The following is a 25380-nucleotide window of genomic DNA, read 5'->3' on the forward strand; positions in this document are numbered from 1 at the left end:
ACAACCCCTTTCTCTGGTGTCCGTGAAGGACAGTGGTGAGAGGAAATGCTCCCAGTGGGCAGAACTTTGAGCAGTGCACCTGGTTGTTCATTTTGCTTGGAGGGAGAGCTGGTCATAGGTGCGTTTGTATACTGACTTACGGGCTGTTGCTAATGGTTTGGTTGGATGGTCAGGCACTTGGAAATACCATAATTGGAAAATTAATGACAAGGAGGTCTGGGGAAGAGGTATATGTAAAGACCTTTCCGAGTGGACTGAAAACATGAAGATATTTGTGTCCCATGTGAATGCACACCAGAGGGTGACTTCAGCAGAGGAAGGTTTTAATAATCAGGTAGATAAAATAACCCATTCTGTGGATACTAGTCAGACTGTCTCCCCAGAAACTCCTGTCATTACCCAATGGGCTCATGAACAAAGTGGTCATGGTGGTAGGGGTGGACATTATGCATGGGTTCAGCAACACGGACTTCCACTCACCAAGGATGACCTGGCCACAGCCATTGCTGAGTGCCCCATCTGCCAGCAGCAGAGACCCACACTTTGCCCCCATTATGGCACCATTCCTGAGGTGACTAACAGGCTACATGGTTGGAGGTTGATTATATTGGACCACTCCATTCATGGAAGAGGCAGCAATTTGTTTTAACTGGAATAGACACATACTCTGGATATGGGTTTTTCCCTGCATGCAATGCTTCTGCCAAAACTACCATTTGTGCTTACAGAATGCCTTATCCATCATCATGGTATTCCACACAGCATTGCTTCTGATCAGGGAACACACTTCACTATAAATGAAGTGTGGGAATGGGCACATGTTCATGGAATTCTTTGGTCTGACCATGTTCCCCATCATCCAGAAGCAGCTGAATTGATAGAACAGTGGAATGGCCTTTGAAAACTCAATTATGGTTCCAACTAGGTGGCAATACCTTGAAGGGCTGGGGTAATGTTCTCCAGGAAGCTGTGTATGCTCTGAATCAGCATCCGCTGTATGGTGCTGTTTCTCCCATAGCCAGGATCCATGGGTCCAGGAACCAAGGGGTGGAATGGGAGTGGCACCACTCACTATTACCCCTAGTGATCTACTATGAAAATTTTTGCTTCCTGTCCCTATGACCCTGAGCTCTGCTGATCTACAGGTTTTAGTTCCAAAAGGGGGGAGTGCTTCCACCTGGAGAAACAACAATGATTTCATTGAACTGGAATCTAAGACTGCCACCTGGTCTTTTTGGGCTACTCATGCCCCTGGATCAACAAGCCAAGAAGGGGATTATATTACTTGCTGGGGAGATTGACCCTGACTATCAGGGGGAAATAGGACTGCAACTATACAATGGAGTTAAAGAAGAGTTTTCATGAAATATAGGAGATTCCCTAGGGCATCTTTTAGTACTACCATGCCCTGTGATTAAAATCAATGGAAAACTACAACAACCCAATCTAGGCAGGGCTACCAGTGGCTCTGAAACTTCAGGAATGAAGGTTTGGGTCACCCTACCAGGCAAAGAACCATGGCCAGGTGAATGCTTGCTGAGGGTAAAGGGAACATGGAATGGGTAGTGGAAGAAGGTAGTTATAAATATGAACTATGACCATGTGATCATATAGAAATGAGGACTGTAATGCTGTTTTGTCCATGTTATACTATTTAAGTTGTAAGATACCAAGTTTAAGAATGAATATTACCCAAGGACTTACACCCTATTCTGCCGAGATTTAATGTGTTTCCAATTATATGCAGGTCAGTTGAGTATTGTTAGGTGAGGAAAAAAATGTGTCTTTTATTGTTTTCTGTTTAGAAATTGGGTATGGTTTAAGGTGATGAGTATAGCTGCCAAGTTGACAAGGGGCAGACTGTATGGTCAGTTTCATGTGTCAACTTGGCCAGGTGGTGGTACCTGTTTGGTTGGGCAAGTGCTGGCCTGTCTTTTGCTATGAAGACATTTCATAGAATTAAATCATGATCACATCAGCAACATCCACAGCTGATTCCATTTGTAATCAGCCCAGGGGAGTGTCTTCTTTAATGAATGATGCTTAATCTAATCATTGGAAGCCTTTTAAGGAGGATTTAGAAGAGACAGTTTCTTTTCCTGCTTTGGTCAGTGAACCTCTGCTGTGGAGTTCGTCCAGATCCTCACTCAGGATTGTCAGCTTCACAGTCTACCCTACAGATTTTGAATTCTACATTCCCATGGTTACGTGAGAGGCTTTTATAAATTTTATATTTATGAATATTTCCTGTTGATTCTGTTTCTTTAGAGAACCCTAACTAATACAGCAATCATCAAATTTATATGGCATAGTTAGGGGCCATGATAGCTAGAGCTGTCTTGAAAACTAATAATGAAGTTGGAGGCTAGCACTTCCCAGTCTTAAAACTTATTACAAGGTGACAGTAATCTAAACAGAGTGGTACTGGCACAAGTCCAGGCATATAGACCAATGGAATAGAATTGAGAGCTCAGTAATCAGCCCCCACATTATGGCCAACTCATTTTTGACAAGGGAGCAAAGACCCTCAGTTGAGAAAGAATAGTTACTTCTACAAATGGTGCTGGAAAAATTGTATCTCAATTTGCAATTGAAAAAAAAAGAAGGAGGACCCCTACCTTAGGAGTTCCTCAAGGGCAAATTTGCCATGCCAGCCTTCAGAGCCAGGGTCCAGGACCAGTTGAACCTAGAAAACTTCTCCTTTATGGAGTTGACAGAGGTATTTTTAGCTAACTTTCTAATTTGATGTTACTTTTCCCTAAAGCCATATTATACTACCTGAACAGTAACATGCAGTTGAGGGCCCATACTGGCTTGAGCATTCAGATAGAAAAACAGAAGATTCTGGGACAATCTAGGACAGCTGCTCCATAGTGCAGAATGAAGATTTTCCATTTAAAGTTTATGCAACTGGAATGAAGTTTATAAATACTGGAACCTTTTTTATTCATCCACTTATTCATTCAGTCATTAATATCTATCGAGCACCTATAAAGTTTCAAACATTCTTCTATTTGCTGAAACTATAACAAGGAATTTAACAAAGTCTACTAGGAAACAACCAGTAACCTAATAAACAAAAGAATATATGATTTTAAATACTGATATAAGGGCTAGGAAGAAGGTAAAGCAGCGTATAAAGTTAGAAAATGGGTATAGATGAAGAAGATGCTGTGTTAAATAGGGTAGTTAGGGAAAAGGCTCATTGATGGGGTGATAATTTGAACAGGGATTTGAGTAAAGGGAAGGGCCAAGCATTTGGTGATCTGGAGAAAGTGAATGGAAATTGTAAAGGCCTTGAAGTAGCAGCAACTTGAAATATTTCAGGAAGAGCTAAAAGAAAGGTGACTGCAGTGAGGTGAAGTGAAGAAGATCATGTAGCTGGGTTGGGACCAGAGCATGTAGGCTCATAGTAAAGTCTATGACAAACAGCCATGAGAGGGTATTAAGAAGGTTTGATCCACTGTACATATTTAAAAAGGAATCAGTGTGTTAGAATGAGGAAGGTAAAACTTGAACCCAATTTTCAAAGTGGGGAGGATTGGAACAGGCAGTTAAGAAGTAAGCAGGGCATTCCAGATAAGGAGAAGTCACTAGCAAATGATTAGCTCTTTTTCTTTTATAAGCTTTCTCTGTGTGGGAGAATGTGGGCGAGAATAAGGAGACTGGCCCAGAAGGAGCCATTTGTGAAGTTAAGGGAGATTAATTTACAAAGGTTGACTAGAACTCTATTTTAGAGTGCCTCAAAGGCTAAGGAGGTTGAAGTAATCCAGTAGCACATTGGTCCTCACTTCTAGTGTAGCTCAGAATAACTTTCACAGCTTAAAAATATGGATGTTGGGATATCACTCCTTGGCATACTGATATCATAGGTCATGGAAGGGTGCTGGCATTTGTGTTTGTGACAGGGAGCCTGTTCCAGAACATACCTCCTTTCCAAAGCTGTGATTATTTGCTAGGGTCTTTGAGTGGAGGTGGGTAGCACCTATTGGTAGAGTTGTCACTAGTCCCCATCCTAGTGCGGACTCCAGGGCTACTCTTCTTGTTTCCAGATGTTTATTTCCCTACTTACGTATAAATTGAAGTTTGTGGATTTTTCTATCTTTTAGTTGTGCTATAAAATGTAAATTGTGGTTTAATTTTCTCTCCTTGTTGATGTATGATTTTTAGAGGATATTTGGATAATTCAAGTTATGTTAGCTGTCATTATCTAGTAGAAACCCGCAAGCCTTCTAGTTGGTTTCAACAGTGATTTACTGCCTTTTTAAATGGCTGTTGAACAATGGTATATCATGGAGATCAAAATTTATAATCCCATATACCCAGCATATAAGAAGATACTCTGCTTTAGCTACTTGAAATTTACATGATGTGTTCAGAAACATGGGTTGTAAAAAGATCTCTATTTTAGATTCTAATGAAATCTCAAAGTTTGGTTGTCAGATAACAACAATAACATCATTTTCATCATCATTGTTATTAATTAGTTTAAAGGAACAGAGACTCTCAGCTTGCTGGAATGGTGGGGATATGCTTTAGAAATATACATGGCATAATAAAGGAATTCCGGATCGGGGTTTTGCTGAGGTCGTTCCAGATCCAGGGCTGTTCCATATCCCTTTGCAGCAGGATCTTTATTCTGGTACATTCTATGTGTCAGAGCTCAGCTTTTCTCTAATTTCTACCTAAGTCTAATTTTAATAATAATCAACTATATATCCTTTTTCTATTTTATAATTGGGATTACCTGTGGCCTGTCCTGGCTCCTCCATTGGCTTTCTACCTCATGATCCCTTGCATAATCACTTAAAACTGGATGTAGGTGTACAGGTGAGCGACAGCCATTGAAGGAATGGTATCTCTTATAAGGAACTATGGACATGAGAAATACCACAATTATTACATCAAATTCTGCACAGGGAATTACCAAGCTCCTTTTTATACAATCAAATTTACAATATTTTTTTACTGAAGGATTGACTCTGTATGCTTCATTTATTCTCTATAGCACCAGCATATATTAAGCAAAAACAGCATTGGTGAAGTAAAAGAGTTTGGAAATCAAAATGACCAAAAGTGTTATTCTGTGGGTCTAAATGTTATCAATGCTGTTATGACCTTAATTGGTATTATGGAACCTGAATTAAAACCAAAATTTAGGACCTGAAAACTAATAGGTACAGAAGCTCTGTTCTAATTCATAACATTCCAAACCATTAACTCATGGTCTATTAGAACTTTTTTCTGTATATACTAAGACTAAAATCAAAAGGCTATTACGGTTTTTGGTTGTTTTTTTTTTTAAGAGACAATATACCTATTGTATCAGATCCATAATACGTATATCCCAATATGTAAAATCCTAGTAAAACTGTAAATGTAAATATGAAAATATTGCAAGGCATACTATCTCAAAACATGGAAATGGAGGATTCTTAGGTAATTTTAGGGATGGAATAACTTTTAGGGACGGAAGATTTTGTGGATTATCATTTTAAATAACATTTGACTACAAAATTAATATCATTTCATTCTAGAAAGTTTCCAAAACATAGAAAAGCACGAAGTAAAAAAAATTACATATAATTCTTCTACCCAGAAACAAGAACTTTTAACATTTTTATTCATATTTTTCTGGTCATTTTCCGCTCTGTATAAATCTATCATTTCTCGAACAATATTCGAATCAGTCCTTACATGTCGTTGGTTAATATGCCTTTCCACTTACCAATACCCCTCCAAAATTTTTTCATGTCATTAAATAGTATTCAAAATATGAAATTTTAATAACTGCATAGTATTTCAGTACATAGTTGTTAGTCATTTTTTTAATCGACTCGTTTTTGTCACACAATGTTGTTTCCAGTTTTTCATAATTATGTTATGCTTGTGATAAAAATTCTTGTTTCTGGAACTGTGTAGATCTTTATTTCCTTTAGATAAATTCCTAGTGGTAAAATTTCTGGGTCAAATGGTATTCATTCTTTTTTAAGTTTTTGATGCATACTGATTGCTAAGTTGCTCTCCCAAGAGTTGCTCCTATTTCTTTCTTTCTAAGGTAAGTTCATAAGGTTTCTTTCCAAAAGAAACATGATTTTCAAAGCAATGCTATTGCTTGTCAATGAGTCCTATCTGGTCCACTAGTTGTAGCAGACTCAATTTTTCTCTTACCTCAAGGGTGTACTCATAGTAGTAGAAGCATTTCGTAGATCATTTCTGCTGCAAGTGAGACAGTTAAAGGAATTTAATTTGAGGGTGGGATGAGAATGTGTTCCTATCGTATGCCTGTTCTGCACAAGCATTCATTTATCCTGAATAAATAACAAGGAGCAAGCAAGGGCAAAAGAAACTTACATCTCTTATTTTGACTGACTGGGTACTCACAAGGTACTAGGTGCTGAAATGAACATGCATGACACATGAATCCTGCCGTCTGAGATCTTACAATTCTCTGTACCATGATTCATAAGGCACAATGTGAACTGTGGCACTTCTAGGACAATGCCATATAGATAGCGTCCTTAAACCGTGTAGTGCAGGCAGACTGCAGAACACCTGAGATCCACACTAACAGGTGGGTTGTGTGAATAAGTCTGGAAAAAGGGGAAAGATGGGTATTTATTTCAACCCTAGAATTACACCAAAAACTCGAGGGATTCCTACCAGAGTAGTTAGGAGTGAGTTGTAGACTAGAAATAGGTGATGGAGTGAGGGAAGAAAAAAATCCACTTGTTTCAACTTCTTTCAGAGAGTTTTGCATGAAACTGCAAGGGAGTGTGAGCACTGGTAGGAGGCAAATTTCCTGAAAGTGGTAACTCTGAGTTTTTCAAAACTGCTCTAAGCAATGAATGTGAAATGGGTATAGAGACTGTTTTCTTCTGAGGACAATGGGACAATATTTGAAATTTGGCCCTCATGAAAAGTCTGAAAAGTTGCTGTGGACCTGGGATCTCATTGCTTTGTAGCACTTTTGGTTTGCCACACTGCAAGTAGGTGTGCTAAGTAATGGGAATTGCCTGATTGAGAATTAAAAAAGAGTCCCCATCCTGTTGCTTAGATTGAAAGGACCTTCCCACATTCGTTCAGTTAGCTAAAAGAAGAATGAGCTAGAGGGACAATTGTACCAGTGACATAAAAATTCCAATAGCCCTTCTGAAAAGGTATACACACTTGTAGAAAATGTGTAATAAATGACATATAGTGAAAATGTAAACAAGCCATTTAATAACATTTTAATGCTTGATTCTGATCTCTTAATTAAAATGTACATAAAAGAAAACAATGGTAGAACATCTGTGTGTGTTGTTGGGATAGCAAGATTTATACTGAACCCTGGGCTTTTTTGTTCGCTTCTCAGTGTGTGTGAACGTGGGAGGGTTTCCACTCCGAGCAGTTACCCATTTGAACCCCACTGGGTTTGTGTTCCCTTGCAACTTCTCTTGGCTGTGGTTGTCTCCCCTTTACCTTGTTCTCATATTAAATACCATATGGCTTGTTTTCTACTTAAACTGCCCACGCTATTTGATCTGAAAGCCACTCTTCACCCCGTCCCTACAACCTAAAACCCTGACTTAACCCTGACCCATCCTTGTTATCTCAGCAGATGTACACAGCATTACCTAATGTTTCTGGCCTCAGTGAATAATCTCAGAGAGCTTTGGGGAAAGCACGGCCCTTTGTATTTTTGACCTTGGACCAGTTATTACTCAGCTGGACACTGATTTTCAGATGATAAAGACAGAAATTCTACTCACCCCTGCCAGTGAGATATATTTTTGTTATTAATGCTAGGGATGTATCCCTGCATTTCATTTGCCCAATTGTTAAATAAGGGTGCCAACAATCAGAAAAGTTGAGGGTTGTTAAGTTTTTAAAGATCTTCCAGTGAAAATAATACACTATGAAGTGCTTTTATTCCTATCTTTATTTCTAATGGGCCTGATCACCAAAAAGTTAGTCTTTGATTAAACTAACATAAAAGTACTTCACATCTGTTACTCCCTGAAGAGTTCTGCATCATTTATACAACACAAAGTCATAGCCAAATGGCCTTGTGAAATATATAATAATTAATATTTAATGGCTTATTTAATGAGGTGGACATGGTATAGGGACTATCTCTAATCTTCACAGTGTTCCTACAAAACAGGTGATTTTATTCTTCACTCCACAGGTGAGGAAACTGAGATTCAGAGATGTTTCAATGACACGCCTAAAGCTTTATTTTTTAGGAAGTAGAAAACCTGGGATACAAACTCAAATCTTTCTCTCCCTGTATCTCACTCTCTCTTCCTCTCTCTTCTTCTCCCTCTCTCTTGTTTCCTTCCACCCATCCTCACACTATAATATCTCTACAATATCAGACTATAAAGTATGATAGCCCCCATTTCCTGTAGACAGTGGCTAAATGATGTCCTGAAAGAGTTAAGTAAAATGTACTCTGTTTGTGATAAATGTCTGAAGTTTGTTTTTATAGTTTGGATTTAATTCACCAGTAAAGAGTGATTATCAGTATGTCACAGATGAAGAGGTGCATTTCTCTTTCTTGGCTTATGGATGCAGTATGGCCCAGGAAATTTCACAAATCCACATGGCATCTTCCAGTGCTGGGGTCTTTGTGAGCTGAACTAAGTATAAAATTTCTATGTGTTGGGACAGGGCGGGACTGCTCACTATCTGAAATTTGTATCAGATTACTTTACCATATGCAAGCATCGTTTCTTTTCTGGATTTGTTTTTAACCCCCAATTGGGAGAAGAATACCGATTTTGGGTATTATGTTTGTGTTTTTTGTTGGGTGCATTTGTTTTTGAAAGTGTTGCCCTAACTGAGGAAGAAGAAGCGGTAGACAGTGATTCTTTCCTCCTTTGCCATTCTCTCTTTGCCTTCTTGTGCTCCTGTTTTCCAACTGATTCAATATTATCAGTTTGCCATAATCCTTTGATGAAAAGGCATAAAATGTTCACAGACTAGAAGTTATTAAGATTTTAAATTGCATAAGACTACCCTCAGGGCATTTTTTGTGTGTATATTTTTGTTCTCTAGTAGAGGATATGGTAGCATATAGGAATATGAGGGGATATTAGTGCATTCCTCTTCTACATCCTTTCATTTTTTTCTCAGTCTGAAGGATACTCTGCTTTAGGCTGGGTATCTGTTCTGAAGCAGGCCAATTATTAAATTTATATGTTGTTAGACTTTGGTGGTGCAAGGGGTTTTGTATGACATTCAGATGTGATTAAAGGAGGCATCAAGATTTAATGGAAGAACATGGTCCTAATACTATCAGGAGAGCTCCTGTCTGTTGCTTATGAGCTGTAAAACTTTGTGTGAGCCGTTTAACTCACCAAACCACAGATTCTTTATCTTTAAAATGAAAGGATGAATAATAATACCTACTTTATAGGCATATTGTACAGATTAAATGAGATAGTACATGTAAGACATTTAGAACATTGCCTGACCCTCAGGGAAAGTTAGCTACTCACTTTTATGTAACAGGGAAAGAGAAATAATGGGAAAGAGCAGTAATGATATTGGGTTTGATATTGGGATTATTTCAATTCAGCCTACTACGTAGAGAATTTGTCTAGAAGGTAGAGACCTGGTTTCTACTTCCAGCTTTGCTGCTAGAACTGTGGAATATTTGCTGTTAGCCTTTCATTGTCTCAGTTTCCTCATCTGTAATAAAATGAGTGTGTTGAATTACATGGTCTCTATTTATTTATCATTTTGTCTTTAGATGATTTTTCTCTGTCCCCTAGCAGTGCATGACTGTCGTCACTCGATAATATCTAAGTCTCAAAGGCCAACAGCCAAGTGTTATGGACAGGGCTATTGTTAAGATGTGCTTTTCTCATGCATCTATGTTTACATTCACATGTATTTTTGTACATGTATTTATAGTCTTTGTATATTTATCATGTGTCTGAGTATTTATGCACCTGCATGCTAATTGAAATAAGCCCACTAGCATACATTCATACATTTTTTGTGGGTATATGTGTTTATATATAACACACACACATATATGTATATACAGTATGTGTGTATATATATAAATATATGTCTGTGTATATGAGAAGCAGATGCACTGTAGGCAGATAAAGTAGATAAATATAGTTCCAAATAGGAGCATAAGCATATAAATATAGACACTATATAGAGTGAAAGCAAGCAGATCAGCACCATTTCATTATTGCTTGAAGTCTTTGTAATAAAAGAGTGGAAAATCAGTATCTGACATTGAAATTATTGACTGAATGACACTGTCAGATCAAAAGACACAGTGTAAGGTAAGGAAATAACCTTTCTTTCAACTTTGAGGAGCAATTAACATAAGATTTATTTCTTTCAGTTATTTGATTTATGAAAGCTGTTAGATGCTATGTGAATAATATTTTAAGAGTATAGATAGTCCACCTTTCCTAAATGTACCACTAAACAACAACAACAAAAAATAATAAATAAGAAAAGAAAACCTATTCCATTTCTGAGAAAGGATTGGCAAAGGTGACCTGGATCCCTTCTGTTCACAGGCTGTGATTGGCAGATCTCTCGTTTCTAGGTATGGACAGATGAGTTGGTTTCAATCTACGTTTTTTTTTGCAAGCCCCTCTAAAGGCTTTAAGGAAACCCACTTAAAGGAGATATTTTGAAGCCAAGGACAGTGACCATTGTTAAGTTGCTGTCGTGCTAATGCTTGCGGTTGCATTTAGCTGGTGTGTTGTGTGAGTGACTACTGGGCTTCCATCTGTTACTTTCATTTCACTGTCTGTTTTCACCAGTCAAAATAATTGGTTGTGAGTTTTTGCTTTATTTTGTTTTGTTTTAGTGAGAAGGCTATTATGAGTTATTTTTAGCTGGTTTGGTTTAACTGGGTAATTTATCTTTTAATGTTGCCAAGTTATATCTTGGTCATGTGTTCAGATAGTATTTGAAAAAAAGGAGGAGCGTCTCCCTTTTCCCTCCTAAACCTCATAAGTTTTCCTAAACTGATTTCATCTCTTCTTCAGCTTTTTATAAGAACATTTAGAGAAATTAAACTTTGAAGAAAACCCTTGAAATCAAGCGGATACAAAGCCCACTTTTGCCCAGTACCACAAAGCTGTCAAAGTAGTTGCTTTTTCTCTTGTTTCATTTCTTATTGCTTTTCCCTACAGCAATGAGAGAAGGGGCCAGAAAAACATGCTGGTTCTTTCCTCTTTTGTGCCTCTTCTAAACCAGGAGTTAGTATTTATTCCTTCCTGTCCACAATCCGAGTTTAGATTTAAGGAGAAAAGGAAGAAATGGCAAAGGAATACAGACTCATTAAAAGTTGCGGAATTAAAAAAAAAAGTTGAAGAATAAATAAGTGCTGCCAAAAGAACCATTAATTCTTACTACTCTACCCTTGAATCTGTTTGGCTACAGTTACTTTTATGTTTAGTTCTTCATCAAAATGTGATTTAAAAGATGCAAAAAAAGTGCACATAGTGATCTTGAGTGGCATAGTGCATCAGCACACACACACACACACACACACACACACACACACGCATAATAATAATAATAAAGTTTGAAAGATCCATCCAAAAAGATGGTATTGGGTATAAAATGTTTCAAAGCAATGTGTAACTTTGGTAAACACTATAGTTCTTCAGACTTTCCTAAACAGCTCTTATTCACCTAATAAACTAAGTGTTTATTTATAAAAGAGTGTATAAGGATATATATATATACAGATAAAACTTTCAGTAAAGAAAAGTAGACTTTTGAAAAATAATGACTTGCCAAGTTAATGTAGTAAAATTCCTGTATCTTTTTACATCTACACACACACACACATACACACATATACATAATCTGCATGTAAAGTACTATGACCTATTTGGGTTAAGAAATATTTTAGGGTTATCATTCTGAGGGAAGTTATGTACATACACATACACTCCTCCACTTTTCTTGCTGTTTCTTTCCTTTTCTCCTGGCATAACAAATTTACTGTTTAGCTTTTGTCAAGTACGTTATAGTAATTACCAGAAATTTTGGCAAGGAAAAAAAATTGCATACAGACATAAAGACAGATTGAAATGTTAATGTGTATTAATCATCTGACTTATATGCATTATATTTTTAAAAAACTTTTATCTAGTATAAACCTTTAAGGGAATTTTTATAAACACTCAAGTATCTGGTCTCATTTAAAGGTTCTTGGAAGATTGTGCATTTCCTTACCAAGGACAAAGAACATTCCGTTTGTTTCCAAATATGCATTTGGATATTTGCATTTGAATAAACAGGGATTTACCAGAGCCAAGAGCAAAGCAAGAACCTGTCTCTTTTCGGGAGTCATTTATCCTTCCCCCCTCCTACATGGAGTATGTGGCAACTCTCATCGCTAGCATGGGCAAATTTTTTGTTTAGGATTGCTTCAGATTCCTAACCAAAGATTGCTGACCTTGGGGTGCGTAGCAGTGCACTGTGGGGGCCTGAGAGTCAAACAGACCCTGAGTCAGACCTCACTTTCACAACCTTGTAATTAGCTCTGTGTCCTTAAGTAGGTTAGCTAGCTGCTCTCTAAACTAAGTTGCTAACCTATAAAACTTGAGCCGGTATTACTTTACATTGCAGAGATAATTATGAGTATTAAATGAAATAATATTAATGAAGTGTGTGGCATATAGTATGCCCTCAATAAATGCGTTTCTAGCTTCTTGGCCTACTTTTTTAACTTTTTATTTTGAAATACTTTTAAATTTACAGGACAATTATGAAAATAATGCAGACCCCTTACAGAGATCTCCAACATACCCCTATCCCAACCCACCCACCCCCAGATACTCAGATCCACTAATTTCAGCATTTTACTATATCCACCATATCTATCTATCTATCTATCTGTCTATCTGTCTATCTACCTATACCTACCGTTTATCTACCTGACTGTCTATAGCCTGTTCATTTTAATATATTTCTGCTATTACCTCCTCTCATCCCTCTTTACCACTGTGCACAGCATGACACAGGAGCCATTAGGCATTGTAGCCAAGGCTAGAAAAATAGGAGCAAAGGATTTTAAGAATTATTAATTATCTAATACCCACCCTGAGAATGGGCTTATAAGAAAAGGGATCTAAGGAAATTATCAGGAATTCCTGCCTCATGAGTTAACAGACAGGGATTCGAGACTTTTCAACAAAGCATTGCTGAAACCCTTTCCACACCAAAGAAGTGGAATGAAATACCCATCCCAGTGATGGAGGTTAAGCCTTTTAAAAGATTGAGACATCCTTTCCTTTTCCCCCCAAAGAAGTTCATATATCAAGTCAATGTCTTCCATTCCACAAAGAATGTTGCTCACCTTGGCACCCTAGATTAGTAGCACCTACCCTTTTTAGGGAAATGTATCGGGTCAGATCCAAATATCACTGAAATTGCTTACTAATTGCTGTATAGTTTCTTTTTTAAGGAATAGGAGGGAAAAAAAACCCTCCTACTCTAAAATATTTGGAGCTACATTCAGCCTGGAGTTGATCACTTCAATTGAATTATAAATCCCCTAAGAATAAGATTTATAATGGAAACAATGACACAATCTTAATTACAAGGATCCTGGCAGCAACGTTCCTCCTATCCAGAGACCTCTTTCTCATGTCCGAGTTCTCTTTTAATCTTCTCAGACTTTCTTTTCTGGTAACTGCAGTTTTAATGCAATTTCTCGTTTCTAGCATCTTGAAATTGAGAGGGTTTGGCCAGTATCATTAAGGCACATTAAGTCAGTAGAATTTCTCTGGATCACTTCCTGTTATGTCATAATCAGTCTCAAAATAGTAGTTTCAGTGAAATGGAAAGAGTGAAAAGCGAAAAGAAAGGTGATCTGGTCTAGCGGAAAATGAGTGATCTAGAAATCATGAGACTTTGCTCTCTACGTTTGACTGAATATTTTGTAATGCTAGGCTAAACAGCTGCAACAGTCTATGAAGAAGCCTTTTAGCTTAGTTTACCCTCAGGTTGTCAATATCTTATTGCAGCTTCTTTTTAAATGAATATATACTAAAGGCCTATTTGTTCTGCAATGTTAAATCCACATTCTTTCATCCTTTTTATTTTCTGAGAATCTCAAAACATTTTAACAAAAACTGATTTCTTTGAGGAAGAAGAATAAATAAAAGCTGGAGAAACAAATGAAAAGGGAGAGAATAGGAAAAGTTGAGGTCGGGAATTGGCAAAAATGAGGCAGTAACTAAGTAAAAGTGAGAAGACAGGATGGGAAGGCTCCATCCAAAGATGCAAAGAAGATTAGGAAGATTAACAATTCTAAGCAGAGGATTCAGGTTTAAGATAACCAACTTGTGTCAGATATCTATAAAGTGAATGTTTGCATAATAAAAGGATTCTTTGTTTTATAAATGAATCCTTTGAAATCTTCTCCTATGGCATTTAAAATATAATTCAATTTAGGGTGCATGGGTGGTTCAGTGGTAGAATGCTCCCCTTCCATGTAGAAGACGTGGGTTCAATTCCCAGACCATGTACCCCCCCAAAAAATTCAATTTACACAACTTTGATGTATTCTATACTGTTGATAAATGAACTATGAGCTTTAGAAACTTGTCCCAACTATGTCTCAAAATATATGTCCCAGGGAAAATTACCATCTGAGCCTCAGAATCTTCTTATACAAAATGAGGGGTGCAGACAAATCCTCATCCACTTTTAAGAATCCATGAAATGAAATCACTTGGGATGAGCTTATTGACTTAAAACCATGATGCTTATTGAAGGAAGTTGGTGAATTTGATTATTTATACTGATGATGGAAGGTTTAGGGAAAAAGTTTTTGAAGGTTTGAGTGAAATGTACAAGCTTAATCCTAAAAGAGTAACAATATGGTCTCTCCAGTTTTAAAAAAGTAATGTGGCTACTACTGCTTAACATGATTTTATTTGAATCTTCAATTGGAATTTTTGAGGTGTTGTCGTTGCAATTCTTTCTCTAAAGTTTTCATTCTCCAATTAAATGAAAGGTGGCATTTCCGGTTTTCAAATCCCAGCATTTATTTTTTCTCATACAACTGTTATTTAACCAAGAAAATGGAGATCAGTGCATTCTTGGTTGCCCTTCTATTTATTTAAATTTGCATAACCTAGTCAAAACCCAACCTGCCTTGCCCTTCAACAACAAAAAAAAGCCGTATTCTTTCTTCCAATTACTAAATGGCTACATTCTTTGCAATATTTTTTAAAAGATGACTTCTGTTGATATCCCATAACTTTTCCTTTAGAATGTGTCATGGAAATTAAAATGAACTTTTCTATGCCTAAGACTGAAATGAAAAATAGTCCAGAAGATCTGGTGGAAATGAGCACAAAACTTAGCTAATGTTATCAATATTATAATTTTCATTGTCTTTTTTTTCTAATAGAATGGAACTGAGGCCAACTAACCCTCAAATAACTACCTGATATTTCTTTATACATCACTTTGTATCTACAGATAAATGATAGTGATACAGCAGATTTCCCAGTGTAAAACGTTGGATTTTTTTTTTCTGAAGCTTTTCTGGAACAGTTTCCCTACAGAGCTATTTTTCTCATAATCATTTTCTTGTTTGTTTGTTTTGGGGGGTGCATGGTCCAGGGATGAAACCCGGTTCTCCCACATGAAAGGTGAGCATTCTACCACTGAACCACCCGTGCACCCATTTTATTGCTTTCAAAAGCATTTACTGAGCATAGAGGATGTGCCAAGCACTGTGCTAGGTGCTAGGTGTACAACCAAGTGCTTATACCACCTGTCTTTAAAGCATCCCTAACAGCTGTATGGGGTAAGAGTCTATTTAATAGTGTTAAAGCTAAAATGAGTGAAAAAAGAAGAAAGTTGGGTGATCAGAAAGGGAACCCAAACCCTAGTTCTTTCCTTTGGATGACCTCCTGTAATTTGTCCCATTCACCATTTACGAACCACACATTCAGGAAGGAAACAAGTTTCCTGCCTCACTCTAGCTGGCTGCTAGTAAAGGGAACGTCTATTTCTTTTTCTCACCTTAGTGGTTGTTCTTGGCCATAGGAGGGCACTCAGGTACAGGAAGGTCCTGTGCTTAACGGCAGAATCAATTTCACCCTAACTGAGAAGCTTTGGGGATTCGCTGTAGGTCACGGGCATCGTCGAGCAGCCTCAGAGGATTGAGAAGATCTATGAGCATGCGGATCAAAAGTTAAATTTTCAGTGCTCTCCATAGGTATAATGTAAGAAATTATTGAAATTTCTTTTACACAGACCACTCATCAGTTTAGGATCCTTCCTCATTTTGTCAATTTTTCCTTCGTTATCCTGTATTTGGCTTTTCTGTTCAGCCAAGTTATTTTGTGGCATTATTTTCTTCCAAAATAAAATAGTGGTCTATTCAAAGATTTCCAAATGTTGTCTTGATGTATTTTCAAAAGAAATGGATAAAATAGGACATGATTCTCTTTGCCCCAATGATATCCTGGGTGTTTTTCAAGAAATATTTGAGGCTAGGTAAACTAGTTAGACCATAGCATTGGCTTTTACACACGCAGGTTCACACATGCATAGAGAAGAGTGACAAATGGGCGCAAAGACAGAAGTCTGACAGTTTAGTGGAATTGCTCGCAAGTAATTCGACACATTAGTACTTTCATACTTTCACCTGCCAGTAATCCTCATTAGAAATAAGATTAGAAGGTTGGGGTCTCTAATTCAAGTCCATATTTCTGACTCTTTAACAATAACCAAAAATCAGAGCTAGGGGGAGTAAGAATGAACCCATTCCAGGTATTAGAGTTGTTTCTCTAAATGAGCTCCTGCACCCTCCCCTTCATTCCTCCTTTTTTCTCTCCATGTTTCTCTTTTTCTCTAGTTTCCTTCCTCCCGCTCCTGCTCCTTTCTTTTTAGTGTTCTGAATTCATAAGATGGCATAGTGTAAATCAATAGTAAACGCTCACCCGCCTACTCTGTACTCAGTCACGCAACATCACATACCCGGTACACAGAGACAAAAAGGGAAAAAGCACACACAGCCTTTACATTCAAAAGCTCTTGCATAATTTTACTTTTCTAGAGCCAAAAAGGAAATAACAGATGGGGAAACACAGTTTTTTGGTTGTTGTTTTTTTTTTTTTCCCTTTCCTCAGACTCTTGAGAAGGGAGTTAGTTAACATCCCTGGCCATTTGTAGTTGCCCTGGGCTGCAGCAAAACATCCCATAATTGTCAGTGCCTCAACTGGTTTTAAAACAGGACTTTGTGACCCTCCATGATGTGGTGAATTTTCCAGGTAATACAAGATGAAAATTATTCTGAGGCAGTTAATGCTGACTTGGTTTTTATTTACTTTATAGAAAATCAACAGCATTTAAACTATGAAGTGAATTTAAAATAGAAAGAGAATAAGGAAGACGGGTGTGTGTGTGCGCGCGTGTGTTTTCATTTGAAATGTATCCTGATGTAATATTTATGTAAAACGCCAGTTATATAAACCCTGTCTTCCTCTTGCTTTTTACTTTGGGGGCAGTATAAAGCTCGAATGTGTTTTTTTTCCCTCCTGATAAAGTACATTTAAACCCCAAAGTATACTGAAAGAGAAAATATCTAGATTTTACAGCAGAGACACTGTATTCAAAATTCCCCATAGAATTCAACCCCCGAACAACAGTTCTATTTAAGAACTTGAAGGTTTTGGAATACTCCTTTAGAACTTTCCTATCACATTCTTCTCCCTGGAACACCTTTGATTCATTGTTTTCTCTCTTTCTTTAAGAATCAAATGCATAATAAGTCTCTCTTTTTTGCACCCCTTTACCCCTTCCCCCACATCCTTATTTTTTTATTGGAGTAAATGCTCTTCTCAGCTTAAAAGGGAATACAGTGAGATTTGTATGCTGTTTATTAGCCTTTTTTCCCTGTCATGATATTTTGTTTCACTTAATTTACTGATAATCCTCAGGGAACCAGGCACTTGTCTGATAAGGGAGGCTGGAGTGCTCTTTTGGTTTTGTTTTTTCTTTTTAGTTTCTGCCTGACAAATGGTTACAAAATAAGACATAAAATGATAGTAGAGCACATCACTAGGCAATGTTAGGTACAGAAGAAAGTAAGATCAAGTGAATGTAGGAGTGGTGCTGGTGGAAGTTCTACTTGTTGTTAATGCAATCAGAGAAGTGAAAGTAGGTGGGAGAGAGGATGGATATGACATTATCCTTAGTGTATGAGAATCACTGAGGCAGTTCATCTCGTTGTTTTGGAGATCAGTGTCATTCTTTTAGGTCTTATTTTACTTCCGAATGTTAAAGCCATGTGAAATTGGTTCATTTGATTTTACTGAAGTTATGAGGCGAGTTTTTCCTTGAATTTTTAAAAAGGTTCAGGCTGTTTCATAATTTGTTTAACCTTCCTCTAATGTGTTAGCTGTTGAGATTTAGAATTCCTTTTGTATGCAGAAATCTGGTGCAAAACAATAAAAATCAAAGTCAGGAGAGTATTGCCTGATTTTTCAGCCTTCGTTGCCTGAATTCCTGCCTCTCTGTTATAACAACTTAGTGATCATGATCACTGGAATTTATTGTGATTTTTTATTTATGATATGGAGGCATCTTTTTTGTATTAGTATAAATAATGACGAAGTAGTGTGTATATATATATTTAAGCATTTTATAAACACATTTCCTTTCCATTTTTTTCTTTTTCCCTAACAAAATCTATAGTTCAGATATACATTTTTATGGAAAAATAAAGAAAATTCTGGTCTTTAACCAAGGCATCATATATAAATTCATATATATGAATTCATATATAAATTGCTCTAAATGTTCCTCTAAATGTATTACAGCAGAATTTGGATTCCAGAATGAATTTGGTATGCATTTACCTGATTACCAAAATGAACTCTGCACCATGTAAAAAGGTAGAATTCCATGTGCTGTAACTGTAACATAATCAACAATCTGTAAGCAAGTGCTTATTTTTGGCATGTATATCTGTATACAGGAAGTCATTTTAATACCCTAATTTTTAAATGGTTGCCTTGATTGAAAAGAAAACTTAGAACTCTATAGTGGGGGGTGGTTAGCATTTTCATGGTTGTCAAAAATAGTCGGAGGCGTCTGGGAACAAAAGAAGTAAAATAGAAAGTCTTTGACTTTTTTTCCCTGTGTCACTTTGTCAGCATAGCATCCATTTTCATCTTGGTAGGTTTTTAAACTCTATGAGCCATACTTAGGGCAAGATTAACCTTTCAGCATCATATGTGTGCCAACTGATTCTGCTCAGAACCCATTTTTCTCTTGCAACTGCAGCCCTAAAAACATGTAGCCTAGTTTTACTAGCCCACTTTTTTTTACTTTGTAATCTGGCATGCAGATTTAGGAGGGGCTGGCAGGTGTAAATTTTCCACAGAATTTCCAAGGTACAAAAGAAGTTAGAGAGAGGTTTAAAGCCCTACACAGCTCTTCTAACCTCACTTCTGATGGTTGTTGTCAATAGTGATAGATATTTTTGAGTGTTGCAACAAGAACCTCAGTCACTGGCTTACTTTTTTTTTTTTTTTTTTTAAAGGAAAGACAGAGAGAAGGAAGGAAGGATAGAAGGAAGGAAGGAAGGAAGAAAGGGAAACATCTTTAAACATTTTCTTGTTTTATTGTATTCTGTTTCTCCGTATTTGTTACATGGGCTGGGGCCGGGAATCGAACCGAGGTCCTCCGGCATAGCAGGCAAGCACTTTGCCCGCTGAGCCACCGCGGCCCGCCCACTGGCTTACTTTTTCAAACAAAAGCATTCTGGTTATGACTAGCACATAGTAGCTGCTTCATAAATATTTTCCCATGTTTTGATGACCTGGTGAGGCGTCTACTGTGTTCTTTCTTTTACCGTGTTTATGCAGGTAAACAGGAAGTCATACAAGTAGTAAAGGGTAGAAGGAAATCAGATAAAGAGCTCTTCAAGATCCAGCAGTGGACAGAATACCTCATTTTATGAGAAAGCCCTTGTTGCTTTGTCTCTTTCTTTATAAAAGTAGCAAATTTCAGAAAGCAAATTTACAACTTTCTCAGAGGGCCTTTTAAGTGGTCAGTGCTGTATTAACCACTGAATCATTTGAAAAAACAATTTTTGGCAAACTATTTTGGTGATCCTCATTAGGTTTCACATGCAATTGTGTTAGATACTTATGATTCTGGATTTCAAATATACTCATTCTTCTTGCACTCTAACACAGGGCTCTTTGAATCTTAAAATTTCTCTTTTTCTTTAGACAGTTATTTATTAGAATTTCTTTTATTTATATAGACCACTAGGCTGATGAATATAGACCAATTTTACATGACGTTCTTCTTTTATATAAGATTTTATTACTTTTAACTAGAATAATTCCCAATGTTTCTAAATGAATTTTGACTTATAGTAATCATGCTGGTCATTTTCAAGGCTTCAGTCTGGTGGTAATGGCATGGGGTGGGTGATCTCTAGGAAAATCACCCATGGCTTCTAAATTATAAGAGCAAGTGAAAAGAAAAACGTGAAATTACTGATAAACTACTGCTTGTTAGGCAAACAATTTTTAAAATGCAAATAATGTAATTTGGGGGGATTTTATTGCTCCACAGTACAAGCTTTTCAGTGTTAATTTGGGATCTTTTTGTCTCTTTGTGACTTAGCATAAAAGATTTTAGTTTTGAAAAGTTTCAGTTCACTTATTCCCTTTGTCTTAGCAGACTTGAAATACTGTACTGTACGTTTCTTTATATATTCATGAAGGAGGATAAGACCAGTAACTCACAACTCATGAAACCGAGGGTAGATAATCCATAGCTTGTTCTCCCACCATGGCTACAGTATTCATATCCCGAGCAGAAGTCACAAACAACCAAAAACAAGGAGAAAGTAGTTTACTTACAAAGTATTTAACCAAAAGTACAGTAAAGTTCAAATGGAGCTGCAAATCCTAATGGTTCACAATGGTTTAATTTATTTTTTTTTAAAACAGACCATAGATAATTAACCATAAAACATGACTTTCTCCACACAATTTTTAGTAGATTGCAGAAATGGGCAGTAAGTCAATCAAAACTGGTTGCATCTGGTTATGGCCTTTCAAGTTAATGTTGCAAGTCATTAGAAAAGCCACTTTCTCCATGCATACTTATATTTTTACTCTCAAAGGGAGGCATCCTTTACTTTTTATGCAGTATCATTAAGTCAGTGTCCCAAAGTGAGAAATAAATGGGTTATTTTCTGTGATTGCCATGTTGTCATAAATTTATTAAAATAATTCCAAGTATTTACAGTACTCTTTTCATTTCAGAATGTTTCACCATCACTAACTGGGTAGTCATCACAACGTTGCTGCCTGGTAAGTAACTTTCATTATTTCTAAATGACAGTCCAAAATATTGATGTGCCAAGAAGTCAGGTATATTTCTCCCAGCCTCAGAAAGAATTAGATCTTTAAATGTACTGAGACTACTACCTCAAGTACTGAGTTTGAACAAAACATATTTTGACATTTGGTGAAGGGTGAATCCTCCATATTTTGTTTGTTCATTAAAAAAAAAAATACCATCATTTAGAAGGATAGGAAACATGATCCAAAGAACCTATTATTACAGGCTTTTGAAAAAACATTTTAGAATGATATGGCTAGATAGGGGTGAAAGCATTCAAAGGACTTGTTTGAAAGAGTATCTAGAGGTATATATTTCCAAAGGAGATTCTTGAGTGGATAGAGGAAGTGATACGGTGAAGTTGGGCACTGATGTTTCCCATGTGGAACATTGGATTCTTTGACATTAAAAAAAATTTCACAAACACATTTTATTGTGTTTTGAACTACCCATGAGCATTACATGATTTTTTGCAAATTTGAAATGCATTTCCTTTATTTGGATCGATCTGATAATCAGACATGATTACTCTTGCTTACATCCACGGAAGGAAGGGTGAAATGCCATTTAGCAACATGAATATCACTGCCATCTACCAGCTAGACAAGACCACCAGGACAGGGGCCCCAAGCGTAGGTTTAAAGCTTAAAGGTCTGTATGTCTTTTACTGAGAATTTGTAAAGTTACCAAAAAAAAAAAAAAATGTGTATTTTCATTTCTGTAATTCTTAAGATTACAGTGGCTGGGAGAAGAGTACAGGCCAGGACTGAGGGTATCATGGTAGAGTGTCATCGAGACAGACAGTATCTGAAAAAGCTGAATTTGTTAGATGGTGGCCTGCATTGTAAGATAGTGGCAAATACGCTGGGGAGGGTGCAGGAGGGACGAGGTGACTTGCCTAACAACTGACTATGTTTTGCCTGGTTCCAGCTAGGGTTTTTTCATCATGAACACCAATTTCATCCAAACCTTTAAAAGTTACACACTTGACTTCATTTTATATGAATGTGCATAAAACAAGGAAAATAATCTCTTGGGATAATAAAGATAGCTTTCTAACAGGAACTTTCTATATCCATTGCATATAATCTGTAGTTGTCACTGTGCTGTTGTGTCTAATTGTGTTGTTACACCTATATCTGTCTTCCTGAACATATCCAGCTTGCCAGTGAAGTTCCCAAGCCTTTAGGATTATAAATTTCCCTCCCTCCCTACCCTAGCTCCCATGCTTTACTTGCTAAACTGCCCCTTATAAAAAAACTCAGCATTGGGTGGGCCATGGTGGCTCAACAGGTAAGAGTGCTTGTCTGCCATGCCCGAGGGCCTGGGTTCGATTCCCGGTGCCTGCCCATGTAAAAAAAAGAAAAACTCAGTATCAGTTTGAGTGTCAGGAGCTCAAGGGGCAGGCTTATTTGGTAACTTCAATTTTTCACTCCTTTTGCATTCACCAAAATATGATCTCATCACACAAGGGCCTGATTTCACACTCCTGGCTTGCAAAGAAACCAGTTCCTCCCCTATTTCTCTCCAACTCACAGAACACTCTTTATGTTTCTATGATCAAATAAAATTTGTATGGACGTTTCTTTTCCTGTCAGTACATTTCACTTCCAGGTATGAAGATTTCAACTATCAGAACAAGGCTGTGTGTTTGTAGTGTCTTTGTTTTAGTAAATGAAAAGTTCTTTCAGACAAGAGAGTGTATTTTATCTATCCATTAATGAATAAATATTTATTTTCATTTTTAAATGATGCATGCCTATTAAAAATAATTTAGAAAAATGCATACAAGTAAAATTAAAGTGATAATTTCTATGATATAAACCCATCATTAATAACTACATTGAAATATTTCCCTTTTCTTACTTTTCCCCAAGGGTATAGACTTTAAAGCATCCTATTATCATACATTAGGTATAATTTTTTGTTCTGTTTTTAAAATTTAGCCTAAGAGTCAGCCTCTCCGGAACATCAGCTAGTTCATCCCCCTTTCCCATATTATCAACAGTCCTTTCCAATGAAATACTTAGAAGGGGCCTAGGCCAACTACCTCTAAAGACTGGGAAAAATCAAAGGAGAAGGAGGAGTTATAACAAAGAAGATAGGATTTATCAAATGAGTGTGACTGCTGAATCATTATATTGATATTTCTTTTAGTCTCCTGTGTCTTGGAGCAGCTAGAAGGAAAACCTAACATTGTGGAATTGTAACCCATACCAAACTCTGAAATCTTTTCTATAGGTAATTGTTTCAGGGTGCTTTGAAATTTAATTATTTTTTTATTGGTGTATATGTTATTTTTCACAATAAAAAAATAAATAGGGTGGGCCACAGTGGCTCAGCAGTCAGAGTTCTCACCTACCATGCTGGAGACCCGGGCTCGATTCCTCGTGTCTGTCCATGCAAAAATTAAATGCATTAAATAAATAAATAAATAAGTAAAATTTTAAAAAATTAGCTTAAGAATTTTACATGTAACTACATATTCCTTACAAACATAATTTAAAATAAATATGTACTGTTCCTGATGAGGAATGGCTCACTTAACCTAAATGTCTAATAATAGTAGTATTGTTTCATTACTTTTTTTGTCCCCACAGTACCTTAGATTAAGAAATAAATGAATTGATGAATAATGAATAAATTGATGCAAGTTTAAATCAGTATATATTTTTAAAATTTTTATTATGGAAATTTTCAAATAAACAAATGTAGATAGAATGCTATGATGAAGTCCTATGTACCTATTATCAGGCTTGCATGGTGAGTTAATAATGGCCTGACATGCTTTAATCAATATACCCTTATATAGTTTGAAGCAAACTTCAGATATAGCATTTAGTCCATTAATATTCCAGTCCCATGAAGATTTTTTTACATATTAGTGTTAAAAACATTTAGATATATGGTTCTAATAATGTGTTTATAGAAAAATATCTCTGTTAGGTATCCTGCAATCAGATTTTCCAAGATATAACGTTTGATCATAAAATCTCATCAGTGTGTGTCATAATATTCTTAGGCACAATTGTAAGCCAAAGGGTGATTTGGTTGACTAGAGAGGTATTTCACAGATTTGGCTAGGTTTCTTGGAGAAACTATTTTTCTTTTGGCATTTTTAAAATTTTGCTCAAATTTAGGATGATAATTTGCATGCCAAATCTATGCAGGATTAATTATACTCATTTTTGGATATATGCATGTACTGTGTACAGTTCTGTATCCTACATGAAAAACAAAAAACAAAAAATAAAAAAACCTTGTCCTCTGACTACACAGTATGGGTTGGTTGCATCTAACCCTTACTAGATAAATATGGCAAACTCACTTAAACCCAATGAGACACTGAATTTAAAAGTGTGTACTTCGTTTTTGGTGCTTTTTTTTTTTTACGATTTATTGGCAGAAATGTGAGGTGTGTGATTCATGCATGGGGCCCAAGGAAGTCTGAGAAGGGAATGAGGGAGGGAATTATACTGCAATAGCCCCAGTAATTAACATTCTGAAGGGGGAAAAAAAAGAGAGAAGCAAAAAAAACAAACAAAAAAGCTGTCCTTATTTGGGGAAGTGGAAATGGAGGGAGATGGTGCATTGCAGAACATAGGGAACTACTTAGGTGCCTGTCTTTATTTGCATGTTTATTTTAAGAATGTTTTAGAGAAGAAGGTTGCCGAATGAGCTGGCTTTCCAGTTGCTAGACGAAATTTTTTACACAGAGTACCTGAGCTCCTCGGATGAGGAATACTCAGTGCAAATTAGGCTCTTCGTAGAGAACCCATGGTCAAGGTTTTGTCCTACTTTATTGCCTGTGAACTACAGGTCAGTAACTATTCAACAGCAAACTGTTGATCAACAGGTATGTCACACTCATCAGAAATTCAGGATGTGAGTAACTATGTAACAGACTGCATCAGTATAAACTGAATTTATGTGTTACTTGGGTCTATTTAATCTTAGGAGCACATTTTCCATTGGCCTCGAAAGTGAATAGCTAGAATATTG

General features: G+C 36.7%; 1 protein-coding gene across 35 annotated transcripts in view; it reads left to right on the forward strand.

Annotated features, from left to right (window-relative positions):
- Positions 1 to 25380, forward strand: part of ZBTB20 (zinc finger and BTB domain containing 20) — an 893822-nt gene that overhangs the window by 479777 nt on the left and 388665 nt on the right. For 34 of the 35 annotated variants that reach the window (XM_077118274.1, XM_077118288.1, XM_077118272.1 and 31 more), the window contains one exon: positions 21300 to 21347. The exons of the other annotated variant lie outside the window; for it this stretch is intronic. The gene's annotated coding sequence lies outside the window, so the exon portion shown is untranslated. The remainder of the gene's footprint in view (positions 1 to 21299; positions 21348 to 25380) is intronic. 35 annotated transcript variants of the gene reach the window in all.

Source organism: Tamandua tetradactyla, chromosome 10, assembly GCF_023851605.1.
Source record: "Tamandua tetradactyla isolate mTamTet1 chromosome 10, mTamTet1.pri, whole genome shotgun sequence".
In the NCBI taxonomy this organism is placed as follows: Eukaryota; Metazoa; Chordata; class Mammalia; order Pilosa; family Myrmecophagidae; genus Tamandua; species Tamandua tetradactyla.